Source organism: Podarcis tiliguerta (genome assembly GCF_965153285.1).
Source record: "Podarcis tiliguerta genome assembly, chromosome: 6".
NCBI classification, from domain to species: Eukaryota; Metazoa; Chordata; class Lepidosauria; order Squamata; family Lacertidae; genus Podarcis; species Podarcis tiliguerta.
Genome location: NC_139539.1, coordinates 24,885,476 through 24,911,529, shown reverse-complemented (window position 1 = coordinate 24,911,529; position 26,054 = coordinate 24,885,476). Strand labels below are relative to the sequence as shown.

The window sequence follows — 26,054 nt, the reverse complement described above, 5'->3', positions numbered from 1 at the left end:
TTACTCATTTTCACTCTGATTCAGGCAGTGCCTCTGCTTAGACATGATGGCATTTTGATGAGACAAACCCCGTGTCACTTGTTGTCAAAGCAATGGAAAGAGATGTTTTTCAAGGTAAAGTTGGACTAGATTAATGAAGGATACAGGTTACCATTTTAATTTTCAGTTGTGTCCAAATTGTACATATAATAAACAAAGCACCTGTGGTCCTGGGCCATCATCATGTCATAGAGGGGGAAATAACAGAAGAATATTGTTCACCAGTTTCTAGAAGCCAGATAATTAACTCTTGGGAAAGGGGGCTTGAATTTGCCAACCCCTGGTCTAGAGTATTGGCTATTTTTGATCATCCAATGTTGTTGGAATCTGATCAGCCCCATCTAGCATGGCCAGTAGGCTGGGATGATGGGAGATGAAGACCTGGAGATCCAGACTACCCAACCTTGGTCTAGAGTATTGGCTATTTGTGGCCCTCAAGATGTTGCTGGACTTCACCTCCCATCATCCCAGACTACTGGCCATGTTGGATGCTGTTAATGGGCAATGGAGTCCACAACATCTCGAGTCCATAACTGGTTTCACCAGTTCTAGTGCTTTGAGAGGTAGCGTATCTCTCATTTGTTTCCACTTTAACAAAATTAGGTGGCCTTCAAACATCAAAGAGACCAGAGAAATCTGAACATTCTAGTTTGTTCCTCCTTTCTGCCTTCTAATAGTGAACGTCTATTGTAAGTTAAGGAACTTAAATGGCTTAACTTACAATAAATTACACTAAAGCAAGGCTTGGGAATTTTACTGGGCAGTCATATTTTGGTTCATCTCTCCATTTCTGTATTGGTCCACCTTACTATCTCTGTATCCATCCTTGGATGCTCCATCTGTGAATTGATGACCTATCCTCATTACTTTTTCCACACGCCCTTCCCAAAAGAGTAGAGCACTTTTTCTCTCACTGTTTAATCTTCATAGTTTACAGCCAGAAGATCTGGTGTGTAAATGGGCTGTGAATAATGACTCGCCTTGCTGTAGCTTTGTCTGTGACAGCTGGACATCTTGTTTACTTTGTCTGAAGAGATGACCTCCACACTTGCTGGTGCAGGGTGATTTTTCTCTCCCTTTATGCAAAAGAGACTCTTCGTCTTTTACAACTCTGATGGACTTGTATATAAATAGCTGTGTGTGCAGCAGAATTCAACCCAGAAGCCTTAAGCAAAGTCAGCAGCGGTAGGACTTTTTGAGCCCAAGTTAGAAACCACATGGAGCTTAATCATTAATCACCAGTCTTTAATTAACAGCTCTGAGCTTTGAACAAAAGGCGCTTACCGCAAGGCTGCTGAGGAGCCCTGAAACTCTTTGGTGTGTTTTCATTTGGAGCACCCAGTGGTCTTCAGGAGAGAAGCTGATAGAGCAGCAACCCTTTGTGTCAAGGGTCAAGATAATAAGGAAGAGCAGATGTTTGTGGCCTTTTCTAGCCTGGCAGCAGTTTCAAGCTGACTCAACATGTACGAGCTGCCAGGTCTCCAAAGCAAGAAACCTATTGCAGCAATGACTCATTGAGAACAGGAATCCAGGCGATGTTTGCTGTTACCAGCTTTGCACAGGTGAGAGTCAAACCAGGTAGAAGGGAAGCTTCTATTGGCCTGGGAAAGTTGATGTTCAGAGTGAGATTGTTCAAATGGGGGGGGGGGAAGCACTTTGCAAACTGTCCTGAATACTCTTTACAACTTTGTGAAATTTTATTCTAATATGGTCTTTCCCTGCCTGGTTATTATATGATGTTGCAGTAAAATGATAGTAAAAACACTTCTGTGAATTGGCACAGATTAAAAAAGGCTGTTTTGCATTAGACACATTTTGTGGGGGGAGTGGAGGATGTTGTTAGCCCCCCTCCAAGTACCATCAAAACTGGTAGTGGATCTTACCTGAAGTCACAACCAAGCAGTAAAAGGGAGTTTGGGGGAGCATGGCTCTGATTTTGGGTTGCTATTATGGTCATGTATACATTAGACCATGGGAAGGCAAACTAAGGCCCGGGGGCCGGATCTGGCCCAATTGCCTTCTAAATCTGGCCTGTGAACAGTCCGAGAATCAGCGTGTTTTTACATGAGTAGAATGTGTCCTTTTATTTAAAATGCATCTCTGGGTTATTTGCGGGGCATAGGAATTCGTTCATTTCCCCCTCCCCCCAAATATAGTAAGGCCCCCCACAAGGTCTGAGGGAGAGTGGACCAGACCTCTGCTGAAAAAATTTGCTGACCCCTGCTTTAGACAATGCATTCCCATCCCACCCTACTCCAAAAACGTGTAGAGGCAAAGCACTCCAAAAGTATTGCAAAGTTTAAATTTGGACCAGTTTAGCATTTGACCTATAACCATGTCCAGTAAACCTGGCTAAAAGCTCAGATGGGAACTGCATGTATCATGCCCAGTTAACTTTGGCCATCACTAGCTTCCAGAATGCATCCTCATCTGCTTGATCAATGTATGAGTTACAGAATTGACTGATAGAAACAATCCAAATATGCAGGGCAACCCTACACAGGTTTACTCAGTCCCAGTATATTCAGTGGGGTTTATTTCTGCATTAGCCACTTCACCACTGCAAAAAAAAAAAGAAAAAAAGAAAAAGAGAGGACGAAAGAAGGGTTATATATTTGTATATTTCCTTATGCTCATCAAATGCAAATTTAGAAATGATTGCTATAATTTAAGCAGAAATAAAATGTGTTACATGATCGTGGGGGAGACAGTGACAAGGGCTAGACACATCAAAGAAGTGCTTCGGTTAAATGGATTGCAAACTTTGTATGAGAAATCGAGTAAGCAAAAACAGAACTCCACAGCGCCCTCTGGTGTCACAGTGTTATAATGCATAAATGACGTATATAAAGCGTTTTTTCTTTGTCAATGTAGATGTAGCTGAGTCCAAGGTGACCTGTGTGCCTGTTGGCCCCTGGTTTCCAGCTCTTAAAATAGAGGATGCCTTCAAACAGAGAACTGTCCTCCATTAGCTATTCAGATAGAGGGCTGTTTTTTCTTTGATGGTGGGCCACCTGGCTTAGTGGGACACTAAGACTATAATTCCAAACACACTAGAGAGTATGTAGAGTGCTCTTTACTCCCTAGTAAGTGTGTTTAGAGCTCTGGTCTTAATTAAGCACAGTTCTTAATATTTAAAAAGAGCAGTGTTGGGGCTTTATGTTGCCTAGAAACCACACCCTGTGTCTTAATAGCTCTTCCTTCTAATCACAAACAAGAGAGTTGATTCTGGCTCACTCATGGTGAGGGAGAAAGCACTCTGCACATGATAGAAGAGCTCCCTTCATTATATTTTAGGGCCAGGCTTTGGCAACAAAAACCTGGTTTGGGGCTATGCCTAGACATAGGAATGAGAATTTGTTTTAACCATAAGTTTTCAAATGGTAAAAACAAAAAACAAAAAATCTGGACAAAAATAAATATCCCATATATTTTCTTGCTTCCCCCCATCTTATTTCTTTTTCTCCATGTCAACACCAAACAAGACAGGACTAAAATTAATGGGGAAAGCAGCAATTAGCAAATTAGGTTAGCGGCGTGTTGCAGTGTGCCATGGCTGCCAGGTGTGAGGGGTTCTGGCAGTATATTTATTAGCGGCTGTCAGAAAAGTGACACTTTGATGAATGGAGCTGGGTAATCAGCACCCTCCGACAGTGAGCACTTCGAGGCCTCAACATGCTAAACTGCAAAATCAAACCTTTTTTTAACCCCCTGCACAAAAATAATAGAAGACCAAACCCCCTACCCACCCACCCCCATTCCTCTATAGGGGAAATATATATTTTCCATCAGGAATTAATGATGTTGATGATAAGAGAGAGAAAGAGAAAGAGAAAGAGAGAATGAGAGTGAGAGAGAGAGAGAAATGGAAAAAATGCAGTTTTATGTAGAAGAATTTCTGGGGTATGGATGTCCCCCCCCCCCCAAGATAAGTATCACTTTCACATTTTGGGAAGTAGAATACTTAAAAATATGGGCCATGTAGATCCATGGCTGGTGGGAGGAAACATCTTGTTCTGGTAAGATGAATCAAGTCCGTGACTTTGTGTGTGTTGCACCACAAATCAGTTAATTGGAGGTTTCTAAATTAATTAAACTGATTGACTCACACAACAATTTTATCACTTTCTGTATCTGTACTCAATAAATTAATAAAAAAAAAGAAGTACAGGTCTGGTGGCTGCAGAAATAGGCCACAAGAGACGGCATGTGTATGTACAGCGGTGCCTCGGGTTAAGAACTTAATTCGTTCTGGAGGTCCGTTCTTAACCTGAAACTGTTCTTAGCCTGAGGTGCTTCCCGCTGCCACCATGCAGCTGCCACACAATTTCTGTTCTCATCCTGAAGCAAAGTTCTTAACCCGAGGTACTATTTCTGGGTTAGCGGAGTCTGTAACCAGGAGCGTCTGCAACCTGAAGTGTCTGCAACCTGAAGCGCCTGCAACCCGAGGTACCACTGTATGTATGTATGTATGTATGTATGTATGCATGTGTGGGCTCAGCAAATCCCATCAGATATACACGAGAATTTTGGGTTTAGGGAAGAGGTGGTTAACTTCCTTTCCTCAAGGACTACCTTGAGGGACCACTTCCCTCAAGGGCTGCATGCACACACTCCTGCCACAGACACACATACACAGCCAAAGTAGACAGGCAAGCATCCACGCACAACAGAGGGGGACACACTTGGCACACCTAAACTTTAGGAGAAATTCACTTCCTTCCTAACTCCCCGCATCATAGTAGAAACCAGCCTGCACCAGCTATGCATGCTGCAAGTTATGAAAGCAAGAAGTTTGGTTTCCCAAGGGGGTGTGTGAAATTGACCTCTGAACCTGACTCCCTCCTCCCGGATCCATGAAGCTGCAAGAGTTCCACCAGTGAAATAGTTTTCAGGGTTGGGCTAGTGAACCCTTTGGGGAGCAGCAAAAATGAATGACCAGAAAGACACCCATCTCTGAAAAGCCTGGAAGGGACAGTGCACCATGCTAGGTATCTGCTTTGCATCTGTTTTGCGGCAGAAGAGCCATTTTCAATCTCCTGCCTTTCCTCGTCGAGTTGGGAGACTCTTGCCTGAAACCCCAGAGAGCTTCTGATAGTCATTGGAAACAATACTGAGCCAGATGGGCCAACTATCTTACTTAGTATAAGCATCCGATGTTCCTATGTTCTCAATTTGAAATGTGGAACTTTTCATGCACTAAAACTCAAACACAGAATTACAGAATTGCATGAGAATTGTAGAATATAGAACCTGCAGTGCTATTTTCAATAGGGGGGAAAATGGTGGCTATACTCACCACGAAGCTGTTACAGAAAGTGCCATACTTTTAACTTCTTTAGGGAAGGGTGCCAGGACTGTGTACCCTTGAGGTCCCCCCCATCCCGAAAAAAGCACTGAGAAGCTGAAAATACAGAATTGCAAGTGGGGACCTGAGACAGTGGGAGAAGGAAGTCAGTTTCTGGACCTACATGGATAGTTTAGTGGGCAAAGGCTTCAGAGCACTCTCTTATTTCATACCCGTCCTAAATAACTTATGCCAGATTTCCAGTCTTGGTACTATAAAACTGAACTGTGAGCAGGAGAACTCCCTTGCAGACATGCCCTTGGTGACCCAGAATAAATAAATACAGCAGAGTTAAGCTTGTGTTGCATCAGAACTATTGTTTCAGATGCCAACCTACCTCCTCTTGAGCCCTGCCCAGCCTAGTCGTGACTGGTGCCATCTTCTGAGTAGTAGATCATGACTCTGTCTCACCTCCATGATCTACGATGCCCATACATCCTTAGAGCGAGAGTGCACTCTGGTGATGCATTACACCAATACATCATGGACACAGAGTTTGCTCGGGTGATGTATGAGTGCCCTGAGAATGTATTTCTCAAATGGTAGTATTGTTCAGGGACAAAGCCTAGCCAAAGAGTAGATTCAATTTAATTACAGTGCAAGTGGTAGTCCAATCCTAGGAGGCACTTTGGCATCTGAATGTTGGCACCCTAAAGAAATATAGGTTGCTGTTGCTTGTGCCATTGAGTTACATCCCAATGTGCCACATTTTTTAAGTCTTTTTTTTTTTTTTTTTTGCAGGGAGGAAGGAGCACAGGTTCAACAGCTATTCTGGGCAAAAGGCGGGCAGTCTTTGGAAAAACAGTTTTGGAAGAAAAAGCCATGATGGATGCAGGATGAATAGCCAGTCATATCATGTACACAAGAGAAACTAGTGTCTGTGCAAAAGGAACTGGTCCCTAGTTTTCAGGGTAAACAATCTGTGCAAATTCCTTCTTGTACACTTAGGATTGTCAATGTAGATGTCAATCATAGAATCTTAGAGCTGGAAGGGGGTCATCTAGTCCAACCCCCTGCAATGCAGGAGGAAGCTCTTCTATAAGCAACCAATAGCCTCTGGGGGTATGCTGCTGTTACTTTGGTTGTGTATATAATAGCCTGCTCATTTCTGCTTCCTTACTCCATCAGTGAAGATAGTTATGAGCTAACACAGGCATAGGCAAACTCAGCCCCCCAGATGTTTTGGGACTACAACTCCCACGATCCCTTGCTAACAGGACCAGTGGTCAGGGATGGTGGGAATTGTAGTCCCAAAAACATATGGAGGGCGAGTTTGCCTATGCCTGAGCTAACACCGGTCCTAAAGTATATGGCCATAACTAATACAGTAATGCATTTTGGCTGAGGAACTGCTGTTATTGACAGTGAGGTTATGAGTCCTTTAAAACTTGCTCCAGTAAACAGAACCAGTACTTCATTTTGAGTGATATAAATACCATGCCTTGATTTTAAGAGGGACAACCTGGAACAAAGGAACTTAAAACCATTTATTTAGGACTGAATTGCAACAACGGCTTCCTGTTGCACTATGCTAAAGGTATTTACCTGGCAGTGATGGGAATGATTCTGTTGTATCGCCGATTGCTACTCCAGTGAAGGGTCACTGTGCTTGTTTCATATGCATTTATGCTCTAATTGTATTGTCCCTTTTCTCATCAATGCTAAGATGGTTGTCTTATCACCAGATTCGTACGGCTGCTGCGAAGGTTCATTTGGCATACATTTAAACGCTAACTGAATTCTCACAGACTGTGCCACGTGACTCAGGCCTTTATGCACACACACACGGGAGGTAACTGAGGGTCATACCCTGTGCATCTGATGAAATGGTCTCTAGTCCATGAAAGTCAATGCCATTATAAAATGTGTTAGTCTGTAAAATTTGTTGGTTTTGCTGCAACTGACATAGCGATCCCTGTGGAAATTTGCCTCGGCTTCCAGAACATTCCACTTCCAGGTAATTTACCCTGAAGTCATACCCCCCCAAAAAAAATGAAAGCACCCATGACATGATGTCCTTTTTCATTGTGAATAATCATTTGGGTGAGTGAGTTGCAATGGCTTTCATTCTGGCTCCTGTTCTGTTCCCTCACCCTTCCTGGACATTGTTTTCCCTTTATTTGCCAATGGTTCTATAGGCAAAGATATGCAGTATCTCCTGGGGAAAGAAAGGAAGGAAGAAAGAAAGGAAGGAGAGAAAGAAAGACCTTCTTTGAAATCCTCTCCACCTTAAAAATGGGTCCTTCTCTATTTACCGGTACTAGGCATGTTCTAAATTGTTCTTTGTTTTATTAACCTATGCAATTTTACACCTTGTGCACTCTTTCTTGCCTCTGTGCATTATTCTGGTCTTGGATATTTATTCTTAGTTAAATGGTAAGTGCCAGGTACACAAGGTTCTGTTCTCTGGCTTCTACCCCCTACCCCAACACAGCAGCACGTAGCTCACTAGTAGCGGCTGCTATAAGTCTTCTTGATGCACTGTATTGTTAAGCCATTAGACTTTGGTTTTGCAAGAGACGCACAGAAAACGCTTTCCCCTCCCCACCTCCTCCAGCTTTTGTGTGACCTGAAATGTAGGTTCCGCTAGCAGTGAACTCAATCACGGTTCTCTCCTAGGCTGCTATTAAACCTTGGCTCTAACCATCCAAGAAATTAATCTCCAATGCCCAACCTCTCCCGGTCCCTACTGTGCTCTGTAGCAGCTGCACACCACCTTTGATCCCCAACCGCATGACTTCATCCATAAACCTACGTATCTTGCTGTGACTATTGAACCTCTTCCTACAGTCTGTTGTAAGTAAGGGCCAGGAGAATCTTCAGGACTTTGGTGTTTTACATGTGTCTGCCTCAATCATACTTTACTTTTACCCTGGGTTTTTAAAAAATAGAAAGGAAATCAAGGGCTTCTCTTTCCCCCAAGTCTTATCCTGGTCAGATTCTTTGATACAGATGATAACTTACACAATACAGTGAGGCAAAGAGGAGCAAAAAAGCCCCCATGTTTTTATTAGATATTGGATGAAAATTTCATTGGGATCTCTGATGGTGACTATGTGCCTTTTACTCCAAAACCTTCTTTTAGTTTAAAATGTTATGATCCTACCCAGGAAGTGAGTCTTTACACGGTTAGGCCTTCAGATAAAGGTATTATGGAACTAATAATAACAGCCATTTGTCTAGTGCAGTTAAACCCATTTCACACATCTCAGTAATCCTTACAATGGGCCTGTAAGGATTTATTTATTATTCTCATTTTACAGATGGACTATTGAGACGGAATGATCATGGCTTGCCAAATTCATGGTAGAGGCAAGAACCAAACCGGTGACATTTGGGTTCACAGCATGCTCCTAACCATGTCTACTCAGAGGTAAGTCTGATTGAATTCATGGGCTTGACAACCAGATAAGTGGAGTTAGGATTGCAGTTGCCTCTGTTTATTACTTTTACAGTTTTAGAAACCAATTCTCAGTTCCCAACAAGATTAAAAACAATATTAAAAAGCAAGATTCATCTAAAGAGCCCAACCAGTGGAAGGATTGCGCAAGGACATTGGCTTGTACAAAAGGGCTTTGCTCTTGTACCTCCGAAATTAGCTCTGGGGAGGTTCTGGAGAACCCCCTTGGCAGCACAAGTGGGGAGGAAACTGAAATGAATTGTACAGATGGCATATTCATATTGGTGTGATGGTGAATCCAACCCAATACAGTGGTGCCCCGCAAGACGAATGCCTCGCAAGACGGAAAACCCGCTAGACGAAAGGGTTTTCCGTTTTTCAATGCGCTTCGCAGGACAAATTTCTCTATGGGCTTGCTTCGCAAGACGAAAATGTCTTGCGATTCCTGGGGTTTTTTTCCGCTCCCCACCCCCTTTTTCTAAGGCACTAAGCTGCTAATAGCCTTTTAGCAGCTAATCCGCTAATCCCTTAAACCTTTAATAGCCGCTAATAGCCGCTAAACCGCTAATAGCGCTAATCCGCTAAGCCGCTAATGGGCTTGCTTCGCAAGACGAAAAAACCACTAGACGAAGAGACTCGCGGAATGGATTCTTTTCATCTTGCGAGGCACCACTGTAAATCCATCCCTACAAATGTACAATTCATATTTCATAAAGGACTGGGTCACACCTCAGGGAAAGCCTTGTTAATCAAAAAGGAGTTTTTCGTTTTCTTTTCCCATTATATGCTACAATTTTTCTAGTCCTTCGATGGGAAAATTGCCACTCTGGGGGGAAGAAAGGAGCTTCCAGAGAACAGCTGAATTCACAGTGAGCACATTTGCATGACCAGGTTTGGTTTTAAACAAGAATGCTAAGTTAAGAGATTTTTTGGGCACATGGCTTCACTTTTTTTGGCTGTTGTGTGATGTCGAGGTCCCACCTTGCAAAAATTCTCCTTTAATTACTTCTAGGGAAGCAAGATCCAGTTGGTAAACTCTGCAGCTCGAGGACAACTTTTCTTGCCAAGCATGCATTACCAAAGACTAATTGTTAGCATGGTGCACCTGCCTGCTCCCCTGGTAGGTAGAGCCAATGAGAGGGGGAAAAGGTAATTTATTAATGATCAAGTCACAACTAGCAATGAAAACAATAGGAGTGTCTGCAGGCAGCACTGCTGGGGGCAGAGGTGCAGGTGCTTTGTGCCCTAAATGGGAGAGTCGGCATATTTTTTTATGAAGCTTGTTTGTAGCCCTTTCTCCATTTCCTTCTGCTCTGTGCATGCTCCCTTCCCTTCTCCAAATGTTTTGCCTTCACAACAGGCTCAGCATTCTTGCTTGGGGTGATAAAATAGCTGTCAACTTGAGCATGGAGGAAAAGCACAGAAGCGAAAACACACACACACACAAATGCACCAAACAACAACAAAATAGCTGTAAAGACCAAATGAATTGGAGCTGAATTTCCATTGAAACAAGTGATTTGTATTGAGGCTACTAATGTGGTACGTACAGCTAAAAAGGAAAATGGCGAAAGAATGCTTATAGCTGTGGACACCTTTGAGGGGTTAAGGGCTACTCTCAGTCAGTGACTTATTCTTTTTGTGAGATTTGCTACAAAGTTTACTAGTATGTATGGTTAGAAAATACACAGATTTCCCAAAAGATTTCCCACTGCTCTGAATGGCATGTATAATGCTGCCTTATACGCAACCATGCTATTGGTCCATCTAACTTAGCATCTTCAACTCTGACTGGCATTGTCTGCCACAAGCTCCTTGCTAGAGTGAGCATCAGAGCTTGGGTGCTTTTTAGGAGGCTAAAACAATTGAAACTTTATGTGCAATGGAGAAAACATGGTGGGAAGATACAGCGGACCCCTTTTCCATCCTGGAGTTTGCTGGCAGTTAGAAAGGAGTGTGGGAGCTTACAATGAAAAGAAAACAAAGATCTATACAAGTGTTCCAGCATTTTTCAATGCTGGGTCCCGTTATGTTGTTGGACTCCAATAATATTTAAGTAGCATGGTCAATGGCCAGGGATAATGGGAATTGTAGTTCAGTGCTATATAGGGAGCCAAAGTTGAAAAAGGCTGATGTATACTAACAGTGTCTTTTACAAAAATATATTGTTATTGTTCCGTCATAGATAGGGCCCATCAGATTTGACAGGTGGCAGAACAACCAGGGGACGCAGGTGGCGCTGTGGGTTAAAGCCTCAGTGCCTAGGGCTTGCCGATCGAAAGGTCGGCAGTTCGAATCCCCGCGGCGGGGTGCGCTCCCGCTGTTCGGTCCCAGCGCCTGCCAACCTAGCAGTTCGAAAGCACTCTCGGGTGCAAGTAGATAAATAGGGACCGCTTACTAGTGGGAAGGTAAACGGCGTTTCCGTGTGCGGCTCTGGCTCGCCAGAGCAGCGATGTCACGCTGGCCACGTGACCCGGAAGTGTCTTCGGACAGCACTGGCCCTTGGCCTCTTTGAGTGAGATGGGCGCACAACCCTAGAGTCTGTCAAGACTGGCCCGTACGGGCAGGGCTACCTTTACCTTTTAGAACAACCAGGACTGAGATTTCTTTATGGTTTATTTCACAACCCTCCACACTCATTTCTCATTTCTACTGCTTTCTTTTTATTCAGTGTTGAGGCCATATCCTCAGGCAGAGCAAGGGGGCAGAGCCGGGAGGACTTTTTGAAATCTGAATTTGCTCCCTCCTTCCTCAAAACAAACACAGTTGGTACCTCCCTGAGAAAAGGAGGTAATAAATATTTTGGAACAAGACAAGTTACACTAGTGGCATGCACTCCCCAGGGAGACTTGCCAGACACCATCTTTGTTTAGTTTTAAGTGACAGGCAATACTCCCCCCCCCCCCCGGATGCTTTGGCCTTCAACTCAAAGGTTATTGTGGCCTCTTTTAATCTATAGGGTTATATTTTTTGAGAAATATTTAATTAGCAAATACAATAATAATAAATAATAGTAGCTGTAATGCAGGGCAGCTCTCAGGTCCCCCCTCAGCTGTGATGATATCATCTGTTGGCGTGATGATGTCAGAAGTCATTATGTCATCTGCCAGATCATCCTTGTTCTGACAACTGAATGAGGCAACAATACAAACATTATTCTTCAAAATGATAGCATGGAGGAGGATTCTCATCCAAGGAAAGCTTCTGTTTGGTTTCTGTGTTCATTCTCTGACTTCTGCTGTACTAGTTCGACCCGGCCTTTACTACAATTTGAAGGCCTTGTGATCACCTCATTCATTTGCCAAAGCAAGTGGAAGCCATCACTTACCATGGTACTCTGGCAGATGATGCCATTGCTCCTGCTCTCTCTCTCTCTCTCTCTCTCTCTCTCATATCCTGGAGCTGTACTCCCTTGCTCCCCAGGTCCTGCTCCACCACACCATCACATTTAAAATAAATACAAATGCAAGTTTCTAGCTCTCCTGGATGCATATGAATAAGGAGTAATGCATGCAAAATTATTGAAATTAACCCAGCATGCAAATCTATCATTGTGTTTCATTTCTCTCTTAATAAACTTTATGCCAACCAAGCACGGCTGGCACATAGTTTATTAGGGGAGAACCTAAATACAGTGATAGATTCGTAAACTACGTTAATTTCAGTGGGGCTTTTGCATGCATTAATTGATGAAGGATTGTAATGATCATCACATCACAGCAGGATTGTGGTTTAGCAAGAGTAGGATTGTTTTTTGTTTAATATTCTGAACATATTTGTACACTTCTAATTGGAGTATTCCAAACAGATCCAAGGCTGAAATTAATTAAGTCTTGGTTCTCATAAGGTAAAGGCATGAACAAGGGCCATGTAAGAGACAAAGAAGAAAAATGAGAGTTACGGAGGCATAGCTCTACTTGCGCACCATCATCAAGCATGTGTAATGACTACCCATTTCTTTTTTAAGGAAAAAGCAGCTGTCAGGACTAATAGGAGCTGTAGTCCAGCAACATCTGGAGAGTCACAGGTTCCTCATACCTGACAAGTTAGCCTATGAGCTTTTCAAATGGGAAATTAAGCACAACTATGCATGAGAGCCCTTTGCCCTACATAATGAGGGTTAGGACAGGAAGGCTGTTGATCACTATGCATTCCCATGTTATGCTGCTTTATTTTATACAAAGAGGAGAGATGTAAACCAGGCTTCTGCGGAATGTCCCCACTAAGCTGAATTTTAAGGCAGCAATCACATACAATAGCTTTATCCATTCAGCAGTTCAAATCCATATTTACCCTCCAGCCTCCTGATCAGCATTGGAATTTTCTAGCTTTTTTCCTCTGGGTTAATGCTGCTGCAAAGCTGTCCATCAGGACCTCTGCTGGCTTCCACAGAGCGCCATTAATAAAGTCAGTGAAATAGAGAAATGGGATCCTTCTAGAACTGCTCGGATTGTGGTGTGTGTGTTTTCACCCCTGTGAAACCAGCTGGGGTGCCCGTGTTGTGGATAAATGCAGTGATGAATGGTGGGTCAAAGAAGGAGCAGGCTGATTTCGCTCCAAGCTTGACCCTGTCTCAGGTCTGACGTTTGAAATGACAGGTGCATTAAAAAGTTATTTGTTTGGAGTGGGGGAAGGGGAGTCATTTGCAGTGCTTGGTGGACGCGGCACCTGGCCTAGCAGGAAAAACTGGAAGAAAAGTGATCCAAGTTCTTTCCTGCGTACAGTGCAATCTTTTCTTTATGAAGTCAGCTACTGTGAAAATTCATGGACAGGTCAATGCACCAGGTCAGCGGCTTCTTCTCGCACATAGGGAGAATAAATGGGTTAGTTGTAGCCTCCTTATTGAGCTAGTTGTGTGGGAAGGAACTTTATAATAATCCATCACAAATAATCCAGCTATTTTATCATTGATTTCTCAAAGCATCCCACCCCCTCCTATTTAGATTTAAAATGGGCTCACGAAACCTTGGAACAGGTGTTCACATTTCGATATCTGATTGCTCCTTGCAATCTTGAAGTTTCCGTTTGCCATCTGTAAAGTGGAAATAATAGCAACCTGTCTGTCAGGGTTGTTGTAAATCATCCAAAGTACAGAGGTGTGCAGAACATTTTGTGGAGAGAGTGGGCTACGTCTTTCCAGGGGAAGGAAAACCCCATTCCTCCCATCTCAGCAGTGTGGTGTAGTGGTTAAGAGCGGTAGACTTATAATCTGGTGAACCAGGTTCACGTCTCCGCTCCTCCACATGCAGCTGCTGGGTGACCTTGGGTTAGTCACACTTCTCTGAAGTCTCTCAGCCTCATTCACCTCACAGAGTGTTTGTTGTGTGGGAGGAAGGGGATAGGAGATTGTTAGCCGCTTTGAGGCTCCTTACGGTAGTGATAAAGTGGGGTATCAAATACAAACTCCTCCTCCTCCTCCTCCTCCTCCTCCTCCTCTTCTTCGGCATCCTCAATTTTGACTTTGTCCCACACAATGCCTTAGCACTCTTGTACCTCCAAGAAGATATGGGTGAATTTGTCAGTTTGGGTGTCTCTCAGTTCCTTATTTTCCCCATTGAAATTTCAATTATCTACATTTACATACCATTTTATGGATTTTTTTTAAAAAAGAAAAAGTAATTATGAAGAGTCATCAACATTTTGTGTGAATGTCTCCTGATGTACACAATTTTGTGTGCTTTTTTGCCTCATTTACAAATTTTTGCAAAGCAATTTCCCATAGTACAATGCATTTTAAAACATTCTTTTCACTGTAAAATTTACACCAGTTTATGCGTTTTTGTACACATTATTATCAGGAGGACTTCATTGCAAAATTCAGAGAATTGTGAACTTTGATGGGCTCCTGTGATTTGGTTCACACATTGTTTCAGAAAATTAAAATTGTGCAGGTTCACCTTCACATGTGAACTAAATTGAATTTATTTCCTCCTTCTGTACATCAGATTCACCTATGCCAGCTTGTCACTATTTGCGAGGACAGACTAAAGCGCATACTGGAGCTTTGGGTTTGTGTAGTCAAAGTGGATTAAAGAGCTAATGGAAAGATGTATAAACACTCCACAAGGTAATTTGGATGAATGCATGACAAACGCTCACTAAAGACTGGATATGGTCTAACCTTCACGTACGCAAATCAGGATGAACGCAAATCAGGTATTCATTGGGAGGGAGATGGCCTTCATCTGCATTAGCACCAGATGGAATTCTGTAGGTGGTGGTATGATCAGCAGAAGCACCCCATCCAAGACTGTCGTGACCTGGGCCATCTCCCTCCCGATGAATACCTCTCCCTAATTAAATCAGGCAAGTGCCAACTGTGGGCATACCTGCTGAACGCACACCTGTTCACCTATGCCTTCTGTGACCTTTGCTGTTGATTAATACCAGTTGCTGAAGTCCTTGGTCATTGTTATGAATTTACTGGTTTTATTGGTGTTTGTTTTTATAGGATATTGCTATTTTTTAATATTGCACCAGCCATTTTGATATTTCTCTTGCAGATGAAAAGTAGCACAGAACTAGGCGTTGAGGCTAGATCTTGCAGTGCTTTAGAACAGCCTCTGGATAGGCAAATGAAACAGTGGGTGTGCTTTCTGCAGTCAAACCAAGCAGCTTGGAGTCCACTGGTCTGGAGATTGCTGGAAGAAATCTATGTGTAGGAAAATGCATTTCACCAAGTCAGATATCTGTCTACCTAGTTCAATATGACCTACATCGACTAGAAGCGGCTCTCCACAGTTTCAGACAGGGGACATTTCCAGACCTGGAGATGCTGGGGATTAAACCAGGGACCTTCTGCATGCAAGGCAGATGTTGTACCACTGAGCTACAGCCATTCTACAGAATTAGCATCATGGCGGAACTCAGCCTTGAGGCATGCTGATTCATTTCCACAGAGCTCAAGAAGGAAATATTCACAATGGAGTGACCCTCTTATTTGTGACTACAGTGGTACCTCTGGTTGCGAACGGGATCTGTTCCGGAGGCCGCTTGCAATATGAGCAGAATGCAACCCACGTCTGTGCGTGCGTGAGTTGTGATTCACTACTTCTGTGCATGCGCGTGACATAATTTTAAGCGTCTGTGCATGTGCGAGCTGTGAAACCCAGAAGTAACCCATTCTGGTACTTCTGGGTCACCGCAGGATGCAAGCTGAAAACGCGCAACCTGAAGCAAACGTAACATGAGGTATGACTGTACAGCGTGAGGCTTTTATTCTAGACTGTACATAGCATTGTGGGAGGAAAAATCACTCCTGTGTAGTCAGTAAGCATAACTATGAACTGAATGATTTGTGGCAAGACTCCAGAGGCCATATGCTGGGACTCTATCCTCTGGTGAATTTAACTTGGTCACCGGGCAATCAAAATGAAAAGCTGTTTGACTGCTATTTGATTCCACAATGTACCGTAAGTGCATCAGAATATCTGGGGCTTGCGTTTATTTTGCGTATCTGTCCCCTAGTCATATACATTTAATGGAATCAAGACTTCTGATTTACACTAAAACAAGCCTTTTTTCTTGTGGGATTTATGTCTTTGGGACTAGACACCCCTGCACCACACAGCAGGATTTTTTTTTATCACTCTATTTCTTTTTCCTGACATATGTTTTAATACCAGTGGCAGGAAAAGAAATGTAAGAAGTGGCCCTTATACCTGAGCATTTTATAGGATCTTAAAGCAAGATTGGATGCAAAACGGTGTATGCTTTATTATGCTAGTGGATCAGTCCTTTGTTAGGTAAATTGGTCGTAACTAATATTGGTCATATGGCAGGAGATAATGGTTAGGAGTGGGATGAGGAAACTGTGACTCTCCAGATGTAATTGGACTTCAACTCCCATAATCCCTGACAATTGGACATGCTGTTTGGAACTGATGGGATTTCAGAGTCTGACAACATCTGGAAGGTCTTAGGGTCCCCAGCCTTGGATTAGGAGATGGTTAGAAATCTCCCAATGCATTTGTGTGAGGCACCCATCAGAGAGAAGGTGATATTCCCTCTAAGTGAGGGCAGGAAGCAGATTTGTTTGTTTGTGTCTGTGTGTCCCATCAGCCCCAGCCACCATGGCCCATGATCAGGGAAGATGTGAATTATGGAAGGCATCTCATCGGTTATCCCTGTGCTACTTGATTTAAGTCAAATGTTTTGGTTGCAGAACAACACACAGTGGGGTAAAAAGCTTTTCTTCATTTTGTTTTTGAAAAACAAACGAACAGCCCAAATTGGTTAGTTCTTCACATTTACCCAGTTCCAAGTTTTGTGGAGAAAGGAAAAGACGTGCTCAGCCTGTGCATTTATTCAGCCCACTGCCTTTCGTAATATACAGTGTTCATTTACAAATGCGCCCATTGTGCGGATGCATATGGGGATGCAAGTTTCCACCAGGGAAAAATCTTAAAATTCATTTCTCTCTCTCTGTCAATTTCAACCCGACTTCTTTCTCTTTCCCCTCCATTGTTATTATTTTTTTACATGCATTTACCTAAGAGGAACACAAATATTGTTTTCCCCACCCTGCCAGCTAGGGTTGAGTTGCTTTCCTAGCAGATCTCGATTTCCCTGTGAATTGGCAGCCATCGATACTGGACAAACCACCGCTCAGTTCTGTGGCTCATAACACTCCTGAATAAGCCCAAGCTGCTTATTCAATGTATCTGACGAATGTCCCCAAAGAACACCTTACAGGTTGGTTCACTACAGCTCTCTTAGCAGCAGAATTTGAAATGAAACAACATTTGTTATTAAGCCATGAGTGTTATTTTTAAGGCTGCCAAAAGCTGAAAACGGGCATTGGAGATCTCTGTTGTACTTACACAAAACAATGAGGGTTTCATGCTGAGGTTGTTTACTGCTTTGCCTCATGATATGACAAGATGGAGTATCGGTCGGGAAGAATATAACCCACCCACCCCCGGCGAAACTCTTTTCTCTGTAGTGAGTACATACAGACATAGAAAAGGACCGTTCCTGAAGTGACACTTCAGAAGCAAGTCTCTCCACAGCAACTGATTTAATGGGCCATTTGGGAGAAATTGATGCAGCTTTCAATAGATAACTGATATGGCTACTTAAAAAAACAAAACGAAATCCCACCACACAAGCTGGTGTAAGTACTCCCAGCATACAAAACATTCCTGCTAAATATATAGCTCAGTAGTAAATATATACTGAGGTAGAGGTGCTGTAAATACCTTTAGGTGGCAGTGATTAATATAACACCTAGGTCTGTAAAAGTCAAGAGAATGTGGAAGGAACTGTGTGGATTAGGAGGTAATGGTCTTAAATATACCATTTAGGGTATATACGCCTGTGTGTTTGTGTGTGAGAGAGGAGGGGTCCCTCAGAGTTTGGAAAGCTGTGCATTCCTTTTTCAGACACAGACTTTCCCTGCTTAGTTGATTGAGAGGCTTTGCACTTCTTCAAAAGACTGGTGCATTCAGTGGACAAGACTAATAGTGGGTCCAACAGTCAAGAAGTCAGGAAAGGGCTTTCTGCACATGATGTAGAGGGAATACTACTATGACTGCTAATTTTATACCCCGCCCATCTGGCTGGGTTTCCCCAGCCACTCTGGGCGGCTCCCAACAGAATATTAAAAACACAACAAAACATAAAACATTAAAAATTTCCCTAAACAGGTATCTTCTAAAAGTCAGATAGTTGTTTATTTCCTTGACATCTGATGGGAGGGCGTTCCACAAGGTGGGCGCCACTACCAAGAAGGCCCTGTGCCTGGTTCCCTGCAACCTCACTTCTCTCAGGAAGGGAACTGGCAGAAGGCCCTCAGAGCTGGACCTCAATGTCCAGACTGCATGATGGGGGTGGAGACGCTCCTTCAGGTGAGGGTAGATGGCAGTGCTATCGTCTAGGGGTGCTCAAGGGTACACAGGGCTGGCACCTTTTCCCCTCCCCAAACATTAAAAGTGTGGCCCTTACAACTGCAGTAAGTGCAGATGGGGCTCATCAGTCTGGGAAGGTAGCCCATCTAGGAGAAGGAAAACTCTGATCCTAAACTTCCACTGCCTTGCGTGACATCTTTGGGAGAAGAAATGGCTAAAGTGTATTATTACTATTAATAACAATTCCTGCTATATGTACTGTGATTACAGTCTCAAAATATCCATAACAGTGGTTCTCCAAACTGCTTCACATATTGTGATAAGGTGCATAACTGTGGTGAATATTATCATGTGTTGTGCTCACTTATTGGTTCCAGTTTATAGTAGCTTCCAGATGCATGCTTGCCATGAGTATGAGATGTACCTCATGATATTTTACTGTGGTCGTCATAGAGATACACCTTGAATAAATTGGATTTTGGTCCCTGTTCTTCCCTGCCCCTCCCCTGGCATGCAAATATCCTTTGGTTTTCAGCCCTCTTGGGACTGGTGGCAGCTAGAGGAATAGGCATCTTAATATGTTTGAGTGAATCAGCGAATATAAGAATATTATACATTTTCTGCTCTTTCATAAATATTTGGTGCACAACTCTCCGATCTCTGGGCAACCCGTCTTACCCAGGACACGTTTGTGTAAAGCTGTAAAACCTACCCAATAACTGGAAACTGTAAATCCAGAAATTGGCACATCAATGCTCATAAGTAAGGGCAAGACCTTTCTGTCAATGTTCATTTACAGAACAAATGCTGGGGGACTATTCTCAGCGGAGCTGTAAATATCCCCATTGTACTAATGTACTGGGAATCATTGCCCTAGGCTAGCGACTGTTTTTAATTGGAACTCTGGATTAGTGAAATCAGATGAACTGAGCAGCATCACAAATATTTTATATATTTGATGGTGCTGATACTATTAATAATATAGCAGTTTTCATAGACCCCCACAACTACTGATTAAGCTGCTTTACATAGTTGTAACACAATAAAAAATACAATTAAAAAAGAGTTTAGTTTTCATTTAAAATTTTCATTTAAGCCTAAATTTAAAAGGCGGGGAGGAATTGGAAAAGTAAATAAACACCAAAGATGGCTGATTTGGGAATCCTCCAGCAGCACCTGGATTTTTTATTTTAAGAAAAACATCCTCCCTACTGGAAGTGAAAATGCTTCATGAATGGGAGTGAAGGAATAACCCATATATCCAGTATAGTAATGGTGGTAGAGGGGAAATCTCTGGATTGCAACCTGACAGCTTTATTTTGCAGTTACTTCTTAAATTATTATTATTATTATTATTATTATTATTATTATTACTGCAACAGACCCTGGCTTGGTGAGCAAACATTTGAAGACACTGTACAGTGGTACCTTGGGTTACATACGCTTCAGGTTACTTACGCTTCAGGTTACAGACTCCACTAACCCAGAAATAGTACCTTGGGTTAAGAACTTTGCTTCAGGATGAGAACAGAAATCGTGCTCCAGCAGTGCTCCGGCAGCGGGAGGCCCCCATTAGCTAAAGTGATGCTTCAGGTTAGGAACAGTTTCAGGTTAAGTACGGACCTCCGGAACGAATTAAGTACTTAACCTGAGGTACCACTGTACCTGTAAATGAGAACTGAATCCACACATCTGGAAAGCAGGAAGGCGAAGTCTTGCTATGGAGGCAGTGGAGGTTAAGGAAGAAAAAGCCCTGCTCCCACACAGAGATTGGACTCCTTGAGCGTTCATGGAAAACTTTCCAGCATACACCTGAGCTTGCAAATTCATTGTGCAATATGTTTAAAAAGGAGAGAGAGAGAGAAGTGCAAAGATAGAGGGAGTATTGCTCAGCCAGCCTAAACCAGAGCGTGTACCTGGACAGCTGGTACTTTTCAAAGTGCCTTCATTTTATAGCTATCCATCATGCACAAGGGAGAGCAGCCAAGCCCTGAATTGCAGAACTAGTACCTTGGGAGTGTTCAGCTGTGAAACCTGAGTTGGCAGCACAGATTTGCCATATGAAAAATGCTCGAAGGGTTTCCCTCCCTCCCCTTTATTTGAAGGAAGCGAGAAGGGCTCACAGTCTCTGAATCAATTCCCAAAGAAGAGTACTGTAATTTTTGGCAAGGAAACATCCAACAGGATGTATTTTTAAACCAACAAGATCCCCTCAGAAACATTTTGAACTTTGGGTCTGAAAGCTTATGGAGATCAGTTAAAGAAGGTGATGAGTCTGCTGCTCACGTTACATTTTGTGCCAAGAAAATGTTTTACAGAAATATGTATATTGAGGGAACCTGCTTATGAAAATGTGTCCATTAGGAGAAATTTGCGCTAAAATCCTGAGGCATGTTCATGATGACTTTTTGAAGAAAATTCGAAAACTGGTGTAGAAATGAACTTAAGGTTGGAAAAATTAGAAAGCTAAAATGGAATATTCACTCTTCGCCAGAGTGGACCTGCCAATTTCACCACCACCCAGCAAAGAAACTACTGAGGGCAAAACAACATGTGATGATAATAGGGCTTTTGAAAAGGCATGCCTAAGCCAGAAGGGGTTTTTTTTGGGGGGTGCACAGTTGTGAGCCCCAATCCAGAATATGCTCCCAACCCAAATCTGGGAGCATGCGCCAGTTTCCCACTGAAAGCCACCACTGTGGCAGGGTGCAGTAAACAATACCTTTGCAGGGCAAGTAACTTGCAGAAATCTGTGTGATGCTTGGCTGGAGATTGCCATGGTCTCCGAATACAAATCCCCCCTTCAGAATGAAAGCAGATGATTTAAGTGTGTGGTGTAGTGGTTAGAGTGGTGGACTAAGACCCAGAAGGTCAGGGTTCAGATCCCCACTCAGTCATAAAGGTGAGGTTCGGCCAGTTAAAGTCTCTCAGCCTGACCACAGTCACAGTCTCTCAGACTAACCACAGTCTCTCAGCCTAACAGCCTTATAGGGTTGTTGTGGGAAATAAATAAGGTGGGTGGGGAAAACCATGTACACCACCTTGAGCTCCTTAGAGCAGGCATGGGCAAACTCGGCCCTCTAGATGTTTTGGGACTGCAACCCCATCATCCCTAGCTAGCAGGACCAGGGATGATGGGAATTGTAGAGGTGAGATATAAATGCAACAAACCAACAAACATTAAAAGGTTGCTTGCTATAACTAACATCTGGCCCTGGAACCACCTCAGACATATGTGTATTCAAGGATTTGCTACTGAGGAGGTTGTTTTGCATTTGTTCACTCATGCCAGAGGGCAAATTGGGGAAAGCATGCGCATCCTGGGGAACTTCCATGCACCTCACTAAGGAAGCCAACCTTTCGCTTTGAGAATTACTGCCGTTAAGCCCCATAGTCGGCTCCAAACAGCAATTCTGATTTAATCAGGGTTCCGCAGTCTGTAAGTCCATAGGTAAATAAAGCAGCCGCTATAGTTTATCATTTATTTATGAACCTATTTGCGGCCGGTGTTTTGCATATTAATCAGTGGTTCTCCATGTGGCAATTCTGTATTGAGAAGAAAAGGCGGGGGCCAGAAATGGCCCGCTCCTTGCTATGTGACTTCTCTTGCCCCTGGATAATATGCAAAGAATTAGATTAGAAATAGCCTTATGAATAAATGATGAAATCCCGAGTTATGTATATATTTAAATGGCGGTGTCACTCTTGAGAACACATGGGAAACAGCTTCCCTACTGCCCCCCCCTGACCTGCCTCCACCACATCTTTTCCACCACGAGGCCACAACAGAAAACATCGTGTGTTAAAATGTGTTTGTCTTGCTTTAGGTGGAAAAGAAGCACAGAGCATCTGAGGTGAAGAAGACACCCTGAGGACTGACCCAAGGCTGCGGTTGTCACAGAAGACCAAGTCACAGGCCGGGAAGTGCCGTATGCTATTTTTAACCATGTGCCCAAAATAATGGGGTGCCAGGAGAAAGTCAATGAGTGGAAGATTACAGTGTTCTTGACCACAGATGATGAGGACAGAACCCACCACTGTGACACACACCAGCTTAGCATACAAAATATGTAGTGTCTCTTATGTTAAGATGAGAATAGTGACATGTTTCTTTTTAAAACCCACCTATGTATGGATATTTCCCAGAATGGGTAGCTGTGTTAGTCTTTTGCAACAAAAGCAGTGAAGAATCTTGTGGCACCTGAGAGACTAACACATTTACTTAGGCCAGGGTTGGGGGAGAAACTTGATTCTGTTTGCATTTTGATGAGAAAATACACAATTTGCACTTCTGCAACCAGTTACTGAACTCAAATCACTGAGGAAGCGCTGTAGCTAAGCAGCAGAGCACTGCTTTGCATGCAGCAAGGCCAAGGTTCAATCCTCAGCATTTCCAGGAAGGGCTAGAAAAGCATCTCTGCTTGAAACACTGGAGAGAAACTGCCAGTCAGTATGGACAATATGGAGCTATATGGACCGATAGTTCGATTTTGTATAAGGCAGCTTCTGTTAAAGAAATGTTTCATATGTAAAGTTTATATACACTGAGGTTTGGGGGGAAAAAACTTATGTAAAGGTTTGCATTTGCAAAGTAGAAAAGTTTGTATTAGGCATGAGAGGTTTCACACTGACAAATGCGGCAGAAAAGGTTGAATGTTTCCGTTTCAGTCTTTAAGCTCATCAATGACTCATCCTGGAAACCTGAGCTTCAGATCTCTCACAACGGGAAGGTGAAACCTGAGACTTCAGCGTCTCTGTCAGCAATGGAGCTTGCAACAGAAACAGTAGTGGTTTCACTCTGCAATGATGGATCTTGCTTAGGATCTCCCTTTCTTTCTCTGGGACTGGAGATGAGAAAGTTCTTGTACTAAATCAAGGACTAAAAAGAAGATGGGACCGCATTGCTTGCTTGATTAAAAGCAATGAGTTACTTTGTATCTTGTAACAGTTTTCCAGGACTATTTTAAGTTCAATAAAGCTTTGAAACTTTTCTTGTGGTGTGGAGCCTTCATTCTGCACAAGAGCCAAGATCCAAATCAGGGATTCTTATGCTGCAACTCTAACTGCCTCATATGTTCCTAAAACACAACTATCCTTTGAAATTCACAAACATCCAAATTTTGCAATTAAGTTCACTAACAAAATATTGTGTATAAAACTACAGATATTGGGGTGAAATGTGTTCAGAAGTGCATATATTAGTGGAAACAGCATACAAAAAGGCAATGCATTATGTTTGGGAGTAGCACTGGCAAAAATATGCATATTACTAATAAAAAAGCATACAAAAATGGGTAGTGGGAGAAATTTGCACTAAAATGCTGACAAATTTTCATGAGGATTTCCTTTTTTAAACAACAAGAAGTGTAAACCGCTGCAGTAACATGGGAAAAGTGCTTTTAAGATTGGAAAAATGAGAAACTGAGATAAGCTGCAATTGACAGTTTCTAGGAGTTGACAGGCTAGTATAGGGCACTAGGGATATTGATAAAGATCTATTTGAGTCAGTGAGCAGGCCAGTGTAGGGCAAAAGGCTGCCATGTTTCATGATATAAGCATTCACCTGTATACAGTGTGTGCAGTGGCCATGCTGGGAATTCAAAATAATGCCACATGACTCATGTAGCCAATCACAGCTAGCAGGCCTCCAGAATTGAGTCTCTGCTATGCCGAAAGTGAGTATTTGCTGAGAATGGCTTGCCTCTAGTACAGAGTTACATTGTTACTCGAAATAACTCCAGTTAATTTTCCTTAAACAATCACAGACTAAATTTGGAAGGAATGCAGATGCTTTTCCAAGTCTAATTATAATGGTGCCTGCAACACTGAGCTATTATTTCAAACAAGGACTACTTCAGCAGGATCCCTCAGATTGGGCCTCCCGGTCATTACTGTACCGCTCTGCTGGCTTGCGGACTTGGCATGCATGCTTTATGCTGTGGATTCAAACGCACCTTATTGCAACTGTATTAACTCCCCAAACTGCACAATAATATACTAGACGGAGAGTATTGGCCCAGAAAGTCATGCCCTGCTGCTAATGAGGGTTGTTCTCTTCAGACATTTTATTGCCCCCTGTTTCGGGATTCCTTAATTGCTTTAATCTTGGCAGAAATACTTATCTGGGGAGGGGGCTTAGGGTGAGGGAGGGCTGCCTAAACCAGCAAGTCCAGAGTCTAATGATGATTAAGCCAGAGACAACAAGATACATGGAAATAAGGGTCCGATACAAAGCCAAAAAGGGGAAAACTTACCCACAGAAACGCAGCATTTGTATACAGACTTTGCTTCTCTTATATCAGAGAAAGGCAGAAATATATTTTCTTCCAATTAGAGTCTACCATAATTCTATGAGAACCCCTTATTTACCTATGAGGCATTGCTAGCTACGCAGTCTTTCCTCAGACTTTGCTGTCTATCAAATATATGCTTATGCTGCCTTTTATTAGGTTTGTTTTTTATGGGTTATTGCATGGCTTCTGCTGTTCTTTTTCCTGATTAAGACTCCTTAAGCACTGAGCCACTAAAACATTAAATAAATAAATAAATAAATAAATAAATAAATAATACCCAAACAAATTTTGTTTTCCTAACTATCGGTCAGGAATTCTTACTTTTACCCTGTCATACACAGCTACCAAGGGATGCGGGTGGCACTGTGGGTTAAACCACAGAGCCTAGGACTTGCCGATCAGAAGGTTGGCAGTTCGAATCCCTGTGACGGGGTGAGCTCCCGTTGCTTGGACCCTGCTCCTGCCAACCTAGCAGTTCGAAAGCACGTCAAAGTGCAAGTAGATAAATAGGTACCGCTCCGGCGGAAAGGTAAATGGTGTTTTCGTGTGCTGCTCTGGTTCGCCAGAAGCAGCTTAGTCATGCTGGCCACATGACCCGGAAGCTGTACGCTGGCTCCCTCGGTCAGTAAAGTGAGATGAGTGCCGCAACCCCAGAGTCGGTCAAACTGGACCTAATGGTCAGGGGTCCCTTTACCATTACACAGCTACCAGCAGTAATGATTATGACTTTGTTAATTAATAGCTTTGAGATAGGAGGTGTCAGGTATATTTTTGCATACCTAGAAACCACTACCTTATTTTTGGGTGGCCCTGTTAGCCCTGATAAACTGTTAGCCTGTAAAGTTTTGTATAGGGAATGATTAGAAAAAGATTGTAAGTCAAATCTATCAGTGTCCACCTTATTTAACCAGACCATGAGCTTACAGTGTCAAATCCCCTGCTGTAGTAGCTTGGCTATGCAAAATAATTAAATATGAATATTAGATTACCAAAAGGAGATGAAGTCTGTGAACCTGCCAGATAAGCAGCTGAAATATTATGGTCTGTGGTTTCTCTTGGAAATCAAGGAAACTTCAGAGCCCCCATGCAAAATGCTTTACTTTCAGAAGTCATCAGGACCTTGACTT

General features: G+C 42.9%; 1 long non-coding RNA gene across 3 annotated transcripts; it reads left to right on the top strand.

Moving 5' to 3' along the window:
• The first annotated feature begins 1,154 nt into the window (after positions 1-1,154).
• Positions 1,155-23,624, top strand: LOC310680438. 3 transcript variants are annotated; one of them, XR_014512756.1, is made up of 7 exons: positions 1,155-1,601; positions 6,128-6,297; positions 8,650-8,759; positions 9,799-9,906; positions 14,732-14,853; positions 15,290-15,977; positions 22,462-23,624. It is a non-coding gene; the product is annotated as an uncharacterized lncRNA (long non-coding RNA). The 3 variants fall into 3 exon arrangements; XR_014512758.1 differs by lacking the exons at positions 1,155-1,601; positions 6,128-6,297 and adding an exon at positions 7,677-8,182; XR_014512757.1 differs by lacking the exons at positions 1,155-1,601; positions 6,128-6,297; positions 15,290-15,977 and adding an exon at positions 7,677-8,182.
• Positions 23,625-26,054: the final 2,430 nt, after the last annotated feature.